The 16,228-nt window shown below is 39.6% G+C and overlaps 1 long non-coding RNA gene across 2 annotated transcripts; it reads left to right on the top strand.

Annotated features, from left to right (window-relative positions):
* Positions 1 to 383: 383 nt before the first annotated feature.
* On the top strand, positions 384 to 14,384 carry LOC149768290 (uncharacterized). Of its 2 annotated transcripts, XR_016399247.1 has the most exons (5): positions 384 to 1,472; positions 1,553 to 1,732; positions 1,862 to 2,590; positions 9,690 to 11,519; positions 13,503 to 14,384. It is a non-coding gene; the product is annotated as an uncharacterized LOC149768290 (long non-coding RNA). The 2 variants fall into 2 exon arrangements; XR_016399248.1 differs by having other exon boundaries at positions 392 to 1,732; positions 1,862 to 2,117; positions 11,367 to 11,519.
* Positions 14,385 to 16,228: the final 1,844 nt, after the last annotated feature.

Genomic DNA, 16,228 nt, shown 5'->3' with positions numbered 1-16,228 from the left:
TGGTTTTCTTTTATAATGTTAACCATTGGATTTCATCTTGCATAGATCTCGAAGCATTCCAAACTTCTCATTCATCCACTTGCTTGTTTCACCTCTTAATAGAGGAAGAAGACTTATTCATATTCGATAATTAGTGCACAATCATTGTCATTTATTTTATGTTAAAAAGGAAGATGCTGAGAATATGGCTATATGCTACTACTCCTCTCCAGAAAAATGAGAAAGAAAAAAAAAAGGAGATAAATAAGCAACACCATGTTCCTATCAAGAATTTGACCCTTTACCATTTATGTTTATGATTTTTACATAAATAGTATAAATAACAAAAAAAAAAAGAAATATGAAGGTAAAGGGAATCTCCTTTGTAACATACAGCTCTGATTTGTGCAATAGAAATCTCTTTTAGTTTATTGAAACTAAAAAAAATGTCATTCTTTGGAATATCTAGATGCTTCATTAGAGTCTCTAGTTCAAGATTTCATTATATAAGTTGCCTATTGGCCTTAAATTTCTTCGTTGCAAAAATATTAAAATTTTTGTTGCCTCAATTTTGTTTTGGGTTGTGAGGGACCAATAACCTCCCGAACAAAGAAGAATTTATTGAACATATTTGTTCACAGTCAACTTCTCTAAGGTTAATTATATCCTATATTTGGATATTAGAAATTATTTGGAACATTTAGTATATCTTATAATTTTACGCAAATGTTCTTAAGGTTAATTTTTGCTCCACATATAATTTAGTCACATATTACAAATAACTCCTAAAAAAGCTTTCAATTTGCAAGCTTCAACTACTATCACCCAAGGCAATAAAAAAAGATGTGACATCTAACTGTATTATTTTTCTACTTACATATATTCGACAATTGCTGATTATCTAGTTTTAGTTAATCAGCTAACTTTAAAAATAGTCAAATAAATTTGAGTTCTCACATCTAATATTAAAAATCTTAAACTCTGATCCACAATATTCAAGCTCCATTTATCAGATGAACTTTTTTTCCTTCCATACAAAATGTGAATTCTCATTAGTAATTACCAAGCCCTATTATAAAGCCAAGTACCATAACGTGATGGACTGGGGCCGTGCTTATGATGGTCCTAAATCTGGGTCCGGTTGTTGCTAGGCCTTGACGTTTGGGCTTGGAGCCAGTGCTTTTATCGGGCCGGCTGGAACTCGGCATACTATGACAACACCACGCCGACATTGCGCCGTTCTAATGGCACGCGCATATCACGTGACCAGCACCTTTTATGGAGTCCGAGCGAGTCGGTTGGGGTCGCAGGGGAGTGCCTTCGAATGGAGACGAGGATCAAGAAAATTCATCGTGCGAAGTTTCTTGCGCGAGGAGGCAGGCAGCCGGAGGAAGAAGAGGCCACCGGAATAACATCAGAATAATGGCGGCCATGGAGGACGCGACTCCCATGGAGGGCCTCCTCGCCATCCCCTTTCTTGGGCCGCGCCTCCGGTAATCTTCCACTCCGATCGACCTGTCCATCCTGGTACGCCTCCGTTCTTGGTTTGCTTCTTCCACTATTCGTGGTTTAGGTCCATGCAGGGCCGCTGTTCGAAGACTAGCGTCATTACCAAACGCTTTCAAGAACGGGTTTCAAGTTGGCATCCGAGTCGCCGCATTCGTTTCCTTCTTTATTTCCGGCAGCGGCCGCTTTCTTGGTGGGCTCGTTCGGGGTTGGATCGTTGGAAAGGTCTTGTGCCGATGCCAGTGTGGTCTCTGCTTCACCCACTATTTTCTTCTGTTCATCTTCTTGGTGTCGTCGCCCTTCTGATTTCGAGTTATTTTAAACATATTGATAAGAATCGAGGTTTTCTTGCGATATTATTGCATTTTTTCTACAGGAGGGACCCCAGCCTCTTGCTGCACCGGATTCTCTACCGAGTTTCGGTGGAATGGAGTGCTTGGTCCGTCAAGAAAGGCAGCGCATTGAAGACTCGCTCAGAAGCTTGGGGGTACCGCGTGGCTCGTATCCTCCCTTCAGTGTTACGGCCAAGGGCCAAAAGGTTGATATCTTATACTGTTCCCTCGAGTCTCCTGTAATGATGCTTGATGACTTTGTGTAGTTTTACGTATAGTTGAAGCTGGTTATTTACGCGGGTACACAATTTTTTTTTTGCCTTCCCTTTTTCTTTTCATAGTCATATACTTACACTATTATAATTTGTCATTCCGTCCTTTTGTGATTGCTACACTGCTCTGAAACTTTGCCTTATCTGCTGTTAGGCACCATGTTCTACAACATATTGCAACTTTTATGCCCTGCTTTTCTTCTCTCTGTCTGCTTCATATTTGTTCATATTTCGTGTTCTTTATATTTCATTGGCATTGTACTGGCAAGAATTTGAGCTGTTATTCTTTCCATTTTGCTAGATAGTGTGTACTAGGATGGGCAATTCATTCATGCTCCGGCCTCCGAGTGGCATTGGTGATGGAGATCATCTCAGAGTTCCAAAATAGATTAGTAGCAGTCGTATGATGCTAGTATTCACAAGCATTGCAAAACATAACGCTAGAGAAATTATTCCATGATCTGTAATTGTCTAGTCATCTAAAAGAACAAAGTGGAAACTGTCACGCCCCGAACCCGGGGCCCGGGGCGCGAGCAGACGCCGCGCACCTGCAGGGCGAACCCCGCAGGCACGCAAGGCAGATGAATCATATTCCACATCAATAGCTAAACAAGATAAATTCCAACTTTCAATTCAAATGTCCATATATACATAAGTCAAAAGAAAAAGTCAATATCTACTAGCTAACTACATCATGATCACTCCACCCCGTAATCCCCATAGTCACATATCATCACCTGTAAAAAATGTAAATAGTAGGAATGAGCTAACAGCTCAGTAGGCAACATCATGCAATAAAGTCATCATATAACATGTCATAATGCATATAAAAACAGCTAAACTCATAAATCCAAAAATCCACACAATAATCTGTAAACCCGATCCGAGACTCAAAATATCTCAACCGCATGACTACGGCCACATCACCCAGTGGCATGGTTACACCGAAGTGCCAATACAACTCTCCGAAGAGCCGCTCCACTGAGCCAACGCACCACTGTGCCGCACCCCCTGGTGCCAAACTCACGCTCCACTGAGCCGCTCCGAAGAGCAAAACGCACCCCTGTGCCGCCACTATTCTATCACCGGTGGTCGCGGTGTCGGAACTAGTTCCTCAGTACAAGTCGACAGGGCCAACGTATCATCCCATTAGCGGGGCCTAGACTATAGTCACGCGGATTTTAAAAATCAATAAATCAACTTTCCAAATCAAAGTCATAATCATACTCCCAACAGTAAAGCACATAATAATTTATGAAATTAAATATTTAATTCTAATTCTAACACATATTGCCAATAATAAATTAATAAATCAACATATGCAAGATACATGTTAAAATTCTACTTTAAAGCAACGGTCACCTACCTGGGATCGCTTAAAAAATTCCTGCCACAGATATCACGAACCCCTGGTTAAACATAAATATTAATTATTTAATTAATTTAGAAACATAATTTAAACTAATTCCAACCCCTTAAATTCCTAAGTTCAAAGATCCAAGAATGGGTCCCCAAAATCAAGCATAGACCCTAAGAATAAATAGACTAAATCCCAAAAATCAGAATTCTTTAGACCCAAACCAATTGTAGCCCAAAACAGATTAGGCCCAATTGAACCAAACCAGATTCAGGTCCAGATCAGATCTCAGGCCCATACCAAACCAGCCCACAGATCTAATTAGGTTCAACTCAGCCCAACACAGATTCTCCAACCCAAATTCTTGACTCAGATTCAGACCCTAATCAGAACCCATTTACTCCAACTCGGATCAAACCCTATTCACAGCATAGGTGAAACCGGTTCACAGTTTGAACCCGGTCCAAGATCTGGTTCACAAATCAGGCACGGAAATCAATGCAAGGAAAAACACCCAGCCGGAAGAAGAAGAAGAAGAAAAAGAAGGAGAAGAGGAAGAAGAAGGAGAAGAAGGAGAAGAAGAAGAAGAAAGAAAGAAGGGGGGGTGGCTGGTGGCTCCGGTCGGCCCTCGACGGCCGACTGTGGCCCTCGACGGCGGCGCTCGGCCCGCCGCCGTCGGCCATCCCACTGTCACAAGCCGAGCGGAGGAAGAAGAAGAGAAGAAAGAGAGGAAGAAAGGGAGGAAAGAGAGGGAGACCGGGGCTGGAAGCCCGGCCCCCGTTCACCCACCTCCGGCCGAACCCATTTCGGCCGGATTGACCCCGGCCGGCCACCGTCGGCCGGCCAAACATCATAAAAAAAATTCTTCCGAAACAGGGAAAGGTAAAACCGAATGACTCCCATCTTTTCTCTCCCCTTAAATCCATAAAAAAAATATAGATGGTTGTCTTCCTCACCTCCAGTCGTCGGCGTGTTTCCCCGGCGGCGATGGCGGCTCCGGCAGCGGCGGCGGCTCCGGCGGTCTTCTCAAAAGAGGGGAAAAGAAGGGGAAGGGATGGGCTCTCAGAGAAAAGAGAAAGGGAGAGAGAGAGAGAGAGATAGAGAGGGAGAGGGAAGAGGGGAAGAGGGAAGAGGGAAGAGGGGGGCTTGCGGGGGATTCGCTGGCCGTTCGGCCGGCGTGGTCATCGTGGGGAGACCACGATGACTCAACTGAAGTCGGCACTCCTTGCCGACTTCAGTTCGTTGGGCCCTAGGATGGGCCCAATTCGGGTCTTCACACTCTAACCAACTAAAAAGAAATTTCGTCCTCGAAATTAAAGAGATCTAGGCCTTTCAGATGCTCAGCCCATTGAGTAATATAAATCCAAGATCTTATTCTTCTCGATCAAAATCAGTGTGATAGATAACTTTAAATCAATTAGCAAAAATTTCATATAAACTCGTAAGATTAGCACTAGATAAATGACTGACTGAAATCTCAGATTGAAATTATCATCTTGATGCATGTTTACTCGAGATCGGATCAGGATCGATTCACAACAGGATTGATTAAAAGTAGTTGTTTTTGGGATAGAACTTGAAATGAAATAGATCTCATACACTTATCATGGTAGTGTGTTGATCCCTCAAAGAATAATGGCCAACCTTAGAGTCAAATCATTAAATGGCTAGAAATGTAATTCACAAAATGAACATGTACTTATGATCATTAGATAGCAACGGTCTATCTTAAAGATGATTTGCATCAAATCACAAGAGCAGGTCTGAGAAGGCAAAGTATTGATACCATGATTCAATATGCCACGAAGCTTTTAACTTAAACCTATAAGATGGGAGCAAATAATGCATGGTTTATGCAGATACTTAACAAATTAGACCATATTTGGCCAACAATCAACTAACCCGAGTCATGATACGCTCAAATTATTATTATTATTATTATTCTCTTAGCATACCCAAAAATAGCAAATTCTATCCAAGAGATAACATAATCATATCATGATTGACCTGAGAATCAACAAAATCTTTCATTATTGAACAACATAGTCTTTCATAATAACATGTTACCAAAATACAGTCAATATTTTTGACCAGTTTAGATTGACTCAATCCATCATACTTTCGCTGCGTAACTCTGATCAATATTCTCCAAAATTTCTTAATAATCCCAAATCATCAACATTTTTTTTTTTAATAATATCCAAGCAAAATTTTATCCTTGCTTTCCAAGTTCACTAGGTCATTATTAACCCTTGAGATAGTTATCGTATTTGTACCATCATATAATCAAGTAATCATATTCTAGATCCAAATTTGAACTAAGCCAATTCTAGTTTCCCTTGACAATTCCATTATACAAGTTGATATTTATTCTAAGCTTCGATAATTAAAAGATTCTAGATTAACTTACTCAGGAGCTTACTTAATCATTCTGAATCTTTTCTTTTAGGCTAAACTTATTTGGGCCTCTCATGAAATCCCACTTGCATTTCTCATATGGTGATACAAAATCCACAATCAACTCATAGCCTTGATTTATAAATATTTAACTTACAAGAATCTAATAATCTAGTTCAAAGATTTACAAGAAATTCCACCAAGATATAAGCTCCATGATTTTACATTGAGATCAACTCCTCAAATAAGTAAAATATTTTTTTTATTTGCAGTACTGCAAACATTTCGGGATCTTGTAAATCTACTAGACTTAGAGAATCTACTAATAACACAATGATATCCATATCGATCAAAATCCAAAGAACTATACTTTCCAACGATCTTTTTTTTTTTTTTTTTTTTTTTTTAACAAGGAAGAACATCAAGAACTTTTCCAAATCAAACAAGTCCTATTTTCGACCAACCCAAAAACATTTTAATCCACCAATATTCTCAAGATTTACTAATTGACTTTCCATCAAAATATCAATCTTAATTGTTTCAAGTCTCAAGTAGAGCCAAATAAAAATTCTTAAGTCTCATCCCCAAGTATATTTTCCTTCTATATACGAGTTCCATGCATGATCCACATACAGATTTCAATAAATATTTTCTAGTCCAAGCTTTAAACATCTTTTTATAGATGAATCTTAATTTGCCACCAAAATAATTAACTTCAACTAGAAGCAATATCCACAGTGCCTGATATCAAGTTAAACTTCCAAAATAATTATATTGCACGATAATATCTCATGATTAATATTCCTTCGCTTAATTTAGTGAAAATCTAATTAATCATAACTTGAAATACAAATTGCTCTACCAAAGAAAACTCTCAGAATAGCTCATTCACACTTCGGTTACGACCATAATTAGGTTGCATTCTAATTTTAGCATTTCAAAATCATGATAAATTAACTCAAATTTATCAATAACAAAAGCAAATAAATGCCTTTTAGATCAAATATTAATGATCTTAACCAGTTTCAAAATAAGTCAAACCACCACACTTCCGCTGCACTCTCTGATTTAATTCATTTAATTCTCTAAAGTCACAAAATGATTTCTGACTAAAGTATCATTTTGCATTGAAACTAAGAAACTCCAAATTTCAAATTTCCAAGTAGAACTAGAGCAAAACCTCTAGATCTTTTTGTCCTCAATTTATATAGAGTGTACATACCATAACTAACCCCCGATCCTTTAGTCAAGTTTAAGGTCACTATGTGATCTCCACAACCTTTTTAGAATCCAAAATATCTAGGTTTGATTTAAAGGGGGTAATTCTTGTATTCTCTTTGCAATTTAATTAGAAAATCTACATTGATTTTCCTTCCAACAGAATTTACCTCAAACTCAATGGGTTAGAACTGTTGAGCCAATATCACCATGAGTAGGAATTAACTCTATCAACTTCCAAATCCTTCTTTACCAAAATTCTTAATGTCTATGATTAATGCTACCCATGATAACTCACATAAGCATCTCAAAATCGAAATTTCTACTCAATTTTGTATTTTACAATGACAAAGATTTCTAGTTAGGTCATAAACCTTGACTTGAGTTCAAGTTAACACATCCAATGGTCTCCCACAATTATAAGAAAAATTTAGTAGCCCAATCCAAATATACAAATTCAACTAATTAGAATACTCCACCAATTTGCATACTATATGGCCTTAAGAATTTAATCCACTAATAGAAATATGCCGATTTACAATATTCAAACATGTCAAATCCAAATATAATCTCCATACAGATTTAACCTCGAAAATATTCTGCACTAATACTACGAAAAATCTTTCTTAGCCCACTCCAATGATACGGAAGATGTATGTATAAATCACACTCTGATAATTAGTAGCAAAACCAAAAGTACGATCATATCACAACCCATATCAAGTTTGAACTTCCAAGTCGTTTAAATAATATCTGAACATGGTATAACCGGTATGCCATTGTTAATTTTCCTACACTTATCTTAGGTCAAACCTCTCTTATCATGATCAAAGATAATTTATACTTTCCTTCCACACTCATCGAAAACCAAACCCGATGCATACATTTTATCACAATGCCCAGTGATCTTACACCTTAAGCACTAAATATAATTGTCATGTCCCAATTGATCATAACCTTAAGCTATGATATATTTATGTCACAATCCCTAATGATCTTAAACGTCAAACTCTAATGCCATTAAGCCTACAGTCCCTAGTGGTCTTAAGCCGTAGGTTATAATATCATTCATGTTACAATCTCAAGTGACTATAAACCAAGGCTTTGATAGTTTTTTTTTTTTTTATCATAATTCCCCACTCACACTTACCTGAACCTAAACCCTAGGATACCTTAACCTTAAGCTCTGATACCAATAAATCTGTCACGCCCCGAACCCGGGGCCCGGGGCGCGAGCAGACGCCGCGCACCTGCAGGGCGAACCCCGCAGGCACGCAAGGCAGATGAATATTAATTTAGAAACAACGGTTAAAAAAATTCTACTTTAAAATTCTACTTTAAAGCAACGGTCACCTACCTGGGATCGCTTAAAAAATTCCTGCCACAGATATCACGAACCCCTGGTTAAACATAAATATTAATTATTTAATTAATTTAGAAACATAATTTAAACTAATTCCAACCCCTTAAATTCCTAAGTTCAAATATCCAAGAATGGGTCCCCAAAATCAAGCATAGACCCTAAGAATAAATAGACTAAATCCCAAAAATCAGAATTCTTTAGACCCAAACCAATTGTAGCCCAAAACAGATTAGGCCCAATTGAACCAAACCAGATTCAGGTCCAGATCAGATCTCAGGCCCATACCAAACCAGCCCACAGATCCAATTAGGTTCAACTCAGCCCAACACAGATTCTCCAACCCAAATTCTTGACTCAGATTCAGACCCTAATCAGAACCCATTTACTCCAACTCGGATCAAACCCTATTCACAGCATAGGTGAAACCGGTTCACAGTTTGAACTCGGTCCAAGATCTGGTTCACAAATCAGGCACGGAAATCAATGCAAGGAAAAACACCCAGCCGGAAGAAGAAGAAGAAGAAGAAGAAGAAAAAGAAGGAGAAGAGGAAGAAGAAGGAGAAGAAGAAGAAGAAAGAAAGAAGGGGGGGTGGCTGGTGGCTCCGGTCGGCCCTCGACGGCCGACTGTGGCCCTCGACGGCGGCGCTCGGCCCGCCGCCGTCGGCCATCCCACTGTCACAAGCCGAGCGGAGGAAGAAGAAGAGAAGAAAGAGAGGAAGAAAGGGAGGAAAGAGAGGGAGACCGGGGCTGGAAGCCCGGCCCCCGTTCACCCACCTCCGGCCGAACCCATTTCGGCCGGATTGACCCCGGCCGGCCACCGTCGGCCGGCCAAACATCATAAAAAAAAATTCTTCCGAAACAGGGAAAGGTAAAACCGAATGACTCCCATCTTTTCTCTCCCCTTAAATCCATAAAAAAAATATAGATGGTTGTCTTCCTCACCTCCAGTCGTCGGCGTGTTTCCCCGGCGGCGGCGGCGGCTCCGGCAGCGGCGGCGGCTCCGGCGGTCTTCTCAAAAGAGGGGAAAAGAAGGGGAAGGGATGGGCTCTCAGAGAAAAGAGAAAGGGAGAGAGAGAGAGAGAGATAGAGAGGGAGAGGGAAGAGGGGAAGAGGGAAGAGGGAAGAGGGGGGCTTGCGGGGGATTCGCTGGCCGTTCGGCCGGCGTGGTCATCGTGGGGAGACCACGATGACTCAACTGAAGTCGGCACTCCTTGCCGACTTCAGTTCGTTGGGCCCTAGGATGGGCCCAATTCGGGTCTTCACAGAAACAATACAGTAAGCACAGATTCAATCGTTATTGGCTCATTTGAAATTTCCTTTCATATGATACCATATTTATGTCGTCCAATGTGTGAAACCACTTGTTGCTGTAATTTTTCATTTGAGGCATTTTCTTTTGGATCATATCATTTAAAACTTAGTTAGGATCAGAATGGGTGATGACCAGTTAAATAAGTATTAACATGAATCAGAAGAAGGAGAAGAATGGGATCAGAAAATAAAGTTGAAAGGACCAGTATCTACGTTTTCCACGATAAGCCAAGCTGGGATGCTTCAAGGTTATTAGGTATAACCACATGAATGCTTAAGCAGCTGCTCAAATGGCTATGTGCTGCTTATGTCTTTTAAGCTGTACCTTCCTTTCATGTTATCTGGATATCTGTTCTGCTTAGGCATTTAAAGCCTGCCTATTTTTCTTTTAATGACTTTTGAAACACTTAACCTTGTACATGATGTTAGTTCATCTCAAATCTGAGTCTGTGGAGTGTGTAATATGCTAATCTTGGGTTAGTATGTAATATAGTAATATTGGGTTACTAAAATGCTACTAAAAAATATAATGCCTATATAATGTCTTTGTGGTTCCTATGTCTAAATTTAACCTGACTGCCCCTACCGGCAGCAAAGATAGGAGTCTCTCAGGTGCTTGTTAAACTTATATACTCTCCAGTACCCTCATTTTTCTGCTGTTCATGCTTATTTCACAATGGGTTTTTTATTACATAGTAGAATGCCTAGAGAATTATATGTGGGAAGTTGAGCTTGCTAGACCCTTTTCTTCCCTCTATTAGTGCCAATTAATTATTATTGAGGGGTATATGTTTGATTTAGACAAATGGCGGTTCTGTATGCATATAGTTGTTAGTGGTCAGACTTGCTCGAATTTAACCTGGCATTTAGTGAAGGCCTAAGCCTTGTGTCAATCCTGGATTAATATCTTTTCATGCCTAGTTGGGGTCTGAACTGAAATCTGCAGGAAAAGCCCAGTCTAATCAAAATGCAGATTTTAGCTTGTGGTTGGGGGTTTAGGTGTCAGGATAGGCTGCAGATCTGCTGTGGACAAGGAAGCTGGGGTTAGCTAGTGTCGTAGGCTGGTTGACATGTCAGCAGGCATAACGTAAGCCATGTCATGGTGTGCTGAATGTTTGATCTTACAACTTGGAGCATTGAACTTTGAAGAGACCGGAGAATGTGAAGACTGCAGAGTAGAGACTAGGAAGGATGATGGGAGAAGAAAGGAGTATGAGGAGGGTCGAGAGGTGGATAGCGATACAAGAAAGAGTAGGGGGAGAGAAGAGGTGAGGTTAGAAGATTGAGGATGAGGTGATGAGGACAGGAGCTGTTGGGATAGGAGAAAGGGCCAGATTTTGACTGTTGCTTTGACATTTTTCATGTGTTGAGTTCTTCTATTATCATGCATCCCACAATCACTATTTGGTCCTATGTGTGATAATCTTTTCAATGGAGAAAAAAAAAATCACAGGCTTATTGCTTTGAAAGGAAAGGAGAAATTCTTTAACTTTTAGTATGTTAACTCTTGATTGTTGTGCTAAACAAGGTTAAGAAATTCTTTAACTCCATGCTTTCTTGTCCAGTTTTTCCTAAAGTTACTTTTTGTCTTCTTTTATGGATTATGGCATAATTATGTTTGGAATTTGTAGGGAAATAGAGGACACCATCCTTTTCGCATTACAAAGCCCTGAAGTGTATGATGATATTACTTGTGGAACCCGTTTAAAATTTGAGAGCAATCCAAAAAAAAAAAAAAAATGAGAGCAATCGACCTCGAGCTGTGCTTTTCTAAGGCCCACCAGGTGAGTTGCCATCTCACACTATAATTTTAAAATTTTACTCAGAGGTTATGTCCATTGTACATACATCAAAGGGAAAGCTAGTTACATATTCTTGGATTCACCCTGCTTCTCTCTATGCCGAATGGGGAAATATAAGCATATTAAGCATTAACACGTTTGTCTCGTCTTTTTTTTTTTGAGAGAAATTTATGTTTATGTGCTTTTAGCTTTTAAAAGATAGGATCTTTTTGGAATTAGTTGCACTTGTAGAATTAGGGTATCCCTTTTAATTTGGATGTACCATGTAGTTAACAGTGAGCACTACCATTCTTGGTCTCAAGCCTGGATGAGAAAGGTGAATGGTCGATATTAGGTTGAGAACCAGTTGTTAAACAGCATATAAAACTGTAACAACCAAGGATCTCACCCAAAATGGCTAGCCGAAAGTTATTATTTGGGTTTCTTGATCCTGTATAAGTACCCAAGATCTACCCACCGAATAACCGATGTGAGACTAAACATACGCCCGCATGGGTCCTCACATACTCCCCCCGTTCAAGCCTTGACGTCCTCATCAGGCTAAGGGTTCAAATCTATTCAAATCTAATCACAAACACCACGATTGGCCCGTCGTCAGCCCCAATGGATCCATGCTGCAGTGTCCTCTAGTCCACATAGGTTATGAACCGGGTCCGCTCTGATACCATGTGTAACAATCCAGGACCTCACCCAAAATGGCTAGCCGGAAGGTATTGTTTGGGTTCCTTGATCCTGTATAAGTACCCAAGATCTACCCAGCGAATAACCGATGTGGGACTAAATATACGCCCGCACGGATCCTCACATACTCTCCCCGTTCAAGCCCTGACGTCCTCGTCAGGCTAAGGGTTCAAATCTATTCAAATCTAATCACAAACACCATGATTGGCCCGTGGTCAGCCCCAATAGATTCGTGCTGCAGTATTCCCTAGTTCACATAGGTTATGGGCCGGGTCCGCTCTGATACCATTTGTAACAACTCAGAACCTCAACCAAAATGGCTAGCCGGAAGGTATTATTTGGGTTCCTTGATTCTGTATAAGTACCCAAGATCTACCCAGCGAATAACTGATGTAGGACTAAACACACGTCCGCACGGGTCCTCACAAAAACAATGAATTGGATCCTGATTTTATATTTGTGAATATTAAGGCATTTAACATCAGAGGTAGCCCTAAATAGGAAAATTGGCAAATGAGGATTCATGGAGTGGATCCCAGATAATTGGGACAAGGTTTGATAATTATGTCTTGATTAGTTAGCAATGGCATGGCATCATCATAAGTTAGTCTTTAGACAGAATTGCTGTACATATGCATAATTATATTTTTATAAAAATAATATTTATTTAGCACCATATGTTGTGTTCATCTATATATATGTTTCTCGGATCACGTAGCTTTGTGGAGTGCTCTGCAGCTAGGTGTTATTAGGGAAGTAGAAAAACTATGCCTACAGACATATTGATTGATGACTGTGATTTGGTTCACTTGGGAGTCGAATTGCTTTGATGTTGCAGGTAGGTTTTCAAGGTTCTGAATGAGATGCATAAATTCAAAAATTGGAAGGTGTCCCATGCGATGACAAGGGCAAACTGAAAGTAGAATATATGATAGGTTATAACCATGGCATTCGTTGTCTGAAAAAAGCTATTCTTTAGGCATTAAATATTAATCTGCTGGATATAAGTGGAAATTTATTTTAGGGAGAGGACATGCTTTATCTGTAATCTTCTTGGTGTATTTTAGCATATAAGTTATTTCTGAATTATAGGTTAGAAGTTCTTATTGTTAACCACAAAAGCCCTTTTTGCCTATGATCTTCTTAATGTTCAGGAGAAGTCTCTGACTAACACATACTTTTTTATGTTCTTTTTTGATTATTTCAAATTCTCTGTTGGCCTTCGATTTAACATGCTAGGATGGGCTCATATTATCTTTGTTGTTATTTCTACACTGATGGCAGGGACTGGGAAGACATCTTCTGCTCGTATAATTGCTAAGCAAGCAGTATGGCATCTATATCTATTCTTAATTTGCCGTATGCTTTCTCCTTTTCAAATTGATTGCCTGTTCATTTATTGAGTTCATGTTATTGAGTTAGTATGATATTTCAGTTATCCAAATATACAAGTGCTTGGGTGTATTTTTTTTTATGTGCAAGCTATTAACTGCTTCAGTCCTCCACAAGGTGGCAGATTCTACTTATCCTATTAATTCAATACAATCTGCAGTTTTTTTCATCGACATCTTTTAGGATGATAATAACTTGTTCGAAGGTATTAAAATTGGATTCTTATCTTGTTATATGTATCATGAACTGGTTCTCTTCAAGCTATCTTCAGGATTGACATTTGTATTTTTCCCTGAAGATATGTTCAATGCTTTGTGATGATTAGCTGCTAACTTTTGTGTTTGATTGCTATATGGATAGCAAGCATGGATTTTGAAGCTTCAGCATCGCATGAGCTGAAGGTATAACCTTGCCTTCTTATAGAGTCAGCACAGGCGAATTGAATTTTACTCACAATTTATTTGACTCTGCTTTAAACTTGGGACCAAGGTGTTCAGCACAGGCAAATTGAATTTTACTCACAATTTATTTGACTCTGCTTTAAACTTAGGACCAGGGTGTAGTTTGGTCAAGATGTGGGCCCACAAAATTTTTCAGGTTGCACATTGCTACGTTGTCAAAGTGCTCCTGGTGACACACTAGAAATTCAACTCTATTCGTAACATCTCTTCTGTTATGTGTACAGATGAAACCTTGATTTGACACTCCATTTCTTGTTTAATGTTTTGAGATGGAATTGCTTCATTTTCATCAAATAACCTGCATTATCTGGTATATATCCTTTTATTAGATAAGTCACTTTTTTTAGTTTCTGCTGTATAATAGGTTTAAGAATTGAGAAGGTGAACAAAATTATTTTGCATGATGCTAATACGAATAATATAATCCTTTTACTGGTTCTCCAATAACTTCTTATGGAATTTGTCTGCATATGTTGTGGTTCTATCATGTGAGTAATGATTACGTTTCTAAAAGATGCTCATATAATCAATTTTAGGCAGTGCCTGGGCCCCTTCAATATTCATCAGCAACACTATGAAAATATTTACTGACATTCACTTTGAGTACGACATAGGGAAGGATTAGATGCTTAGTTTTCTTACTTCAGTGTAGTTGGTGGATGTTAAACCACCATTATGAAGAGTAAAGACTTTCAGTTTCTATTCAAGTCTTATTGATATTTTTGGGCCATCGGTTTCTCAACTTTCGTTAATACAACTGCTATATCAGACAATTATAGGTTCTTGATACTGTAACTGCAAGACTTACATGATGTGTGTGTGTTTTTTAAAATATGACTCATGACTATCTTTTGATTTTTTAGAAGTACTTCGTATTATGGATGCAACTTGGTTTGGGCTCAACTAGAACCCACCTAGCCAACCCGCGCATTGGGTGGGTTTAATTGTGGTTTTATAAACTTGGCTTAGGCTCAAAATACCCAACCCAACCTCAAGTAGGATTGGGTTAGTGGTGACATTCAACACAGTCTGAACCTGGCCCAACCTAACCTGACCCAACTATTTATGTTTCATATAGGTTATGTATATGTTTATATAATTGTGTCTTTAATCTTATTATGTGTAACTGTATCAATAGAATTTATGAATGATTGAGGTCTCAATTCAATAAATATTAATTCAATAAAAGAGTCCCTAACAAGGTTTTAAATTTCGAAGAATAGGGTTGTTTCTGTTTTTCCATGGAACGGGATATGCTGCTGTCCTGCCCCCTCCTGACACTTGGGATAGGAGATATCCTAAAACGTACCGATCAAAATACTGGGATGATGGTGAGACAGTCTTGTCCTAACACTCGGGACAGTACCCCATCCCAGTGTCCCATGAGTTGTGCATATCGACACCGGCGAAGCAATGGTGGTCGAGGAGGATTAGCTCGAAGGCCTTGTAGCGGAGGATCTCCAACTTCACCGACTCGATCGCGCTCCTGTTCACCTTGATTAGGCCATGTCCCCGCTTGCAATACGTCGCCACTACCATCGTGTTCTTGCGGCCAAAGCACTACACCGATTTTGTCGTCATGGTTGGGGGCTCGTCAAAGCTTAAAGAAAAGGCCGGAGAGCAAGAAGAAATCCTAACCCTAGGAGCTGCAGTACATAAGAACTCCATGGACTAGAGGAAAGAAAACCTAAGATGGATGGCAGGCATAATGGGGCGATGAAATAGAAGGTTGGTAGAGCGGTAGTCGTAACCTGCCGAATATGCTGTGCAGGACCATGTGGGTGGGGGGTAGGTATGGCATGAGGGACGTTCCGCGTAGCACGCTCTGTGCAGAACTCGGGTCGGATTCCTGAAGGCTCCATGCTATGGGCTGTGTTAAACGGTTATAGGTTTTAAAGTGGTTACTCGACCCAACCCGACCCGAATAATAAACAGGTTAAATAGGTCAGGAGATTAGACTCTGAACCAAGTCGACTTGTTTATGATCCGAACTTGATTAGCCCAATTTTAAACCTGCTTATGGTGGGTTGAATATGGGTCATACGTTAATAGGTTGGGTCACATTTTGGCAGCCGCAGCTAAATATTTGCAATCACTGCAATGAATTCTTTTGGTAGATTGAGCATAAAAAAGGTAAAGTTCAAAAAGAAGGAAAAA

This window comes from Phoenix dactylifera, chromosome 2 (genome assembly GCF_051530095.1).
Source record: "Phoenix dactylifera cultivar Ajwa chromosome 2, Ajwa_hap1_PhDact_Kaust_v1.1, whole genome shotgun sequence".
In the NCBI taxonomy this organism is placed as follows: Eukaryota; Viridiplantae; Streptophyta; class Magnoliopsida; order Arecales; family Arecaceae; genus Phoenix; species Phoenix dactylifera.
The sequence above is the reverse complement of the archived record's forward strand: the minus strand, read 5'-3'. Positions and strand labels throughout refer to the sequence as shown.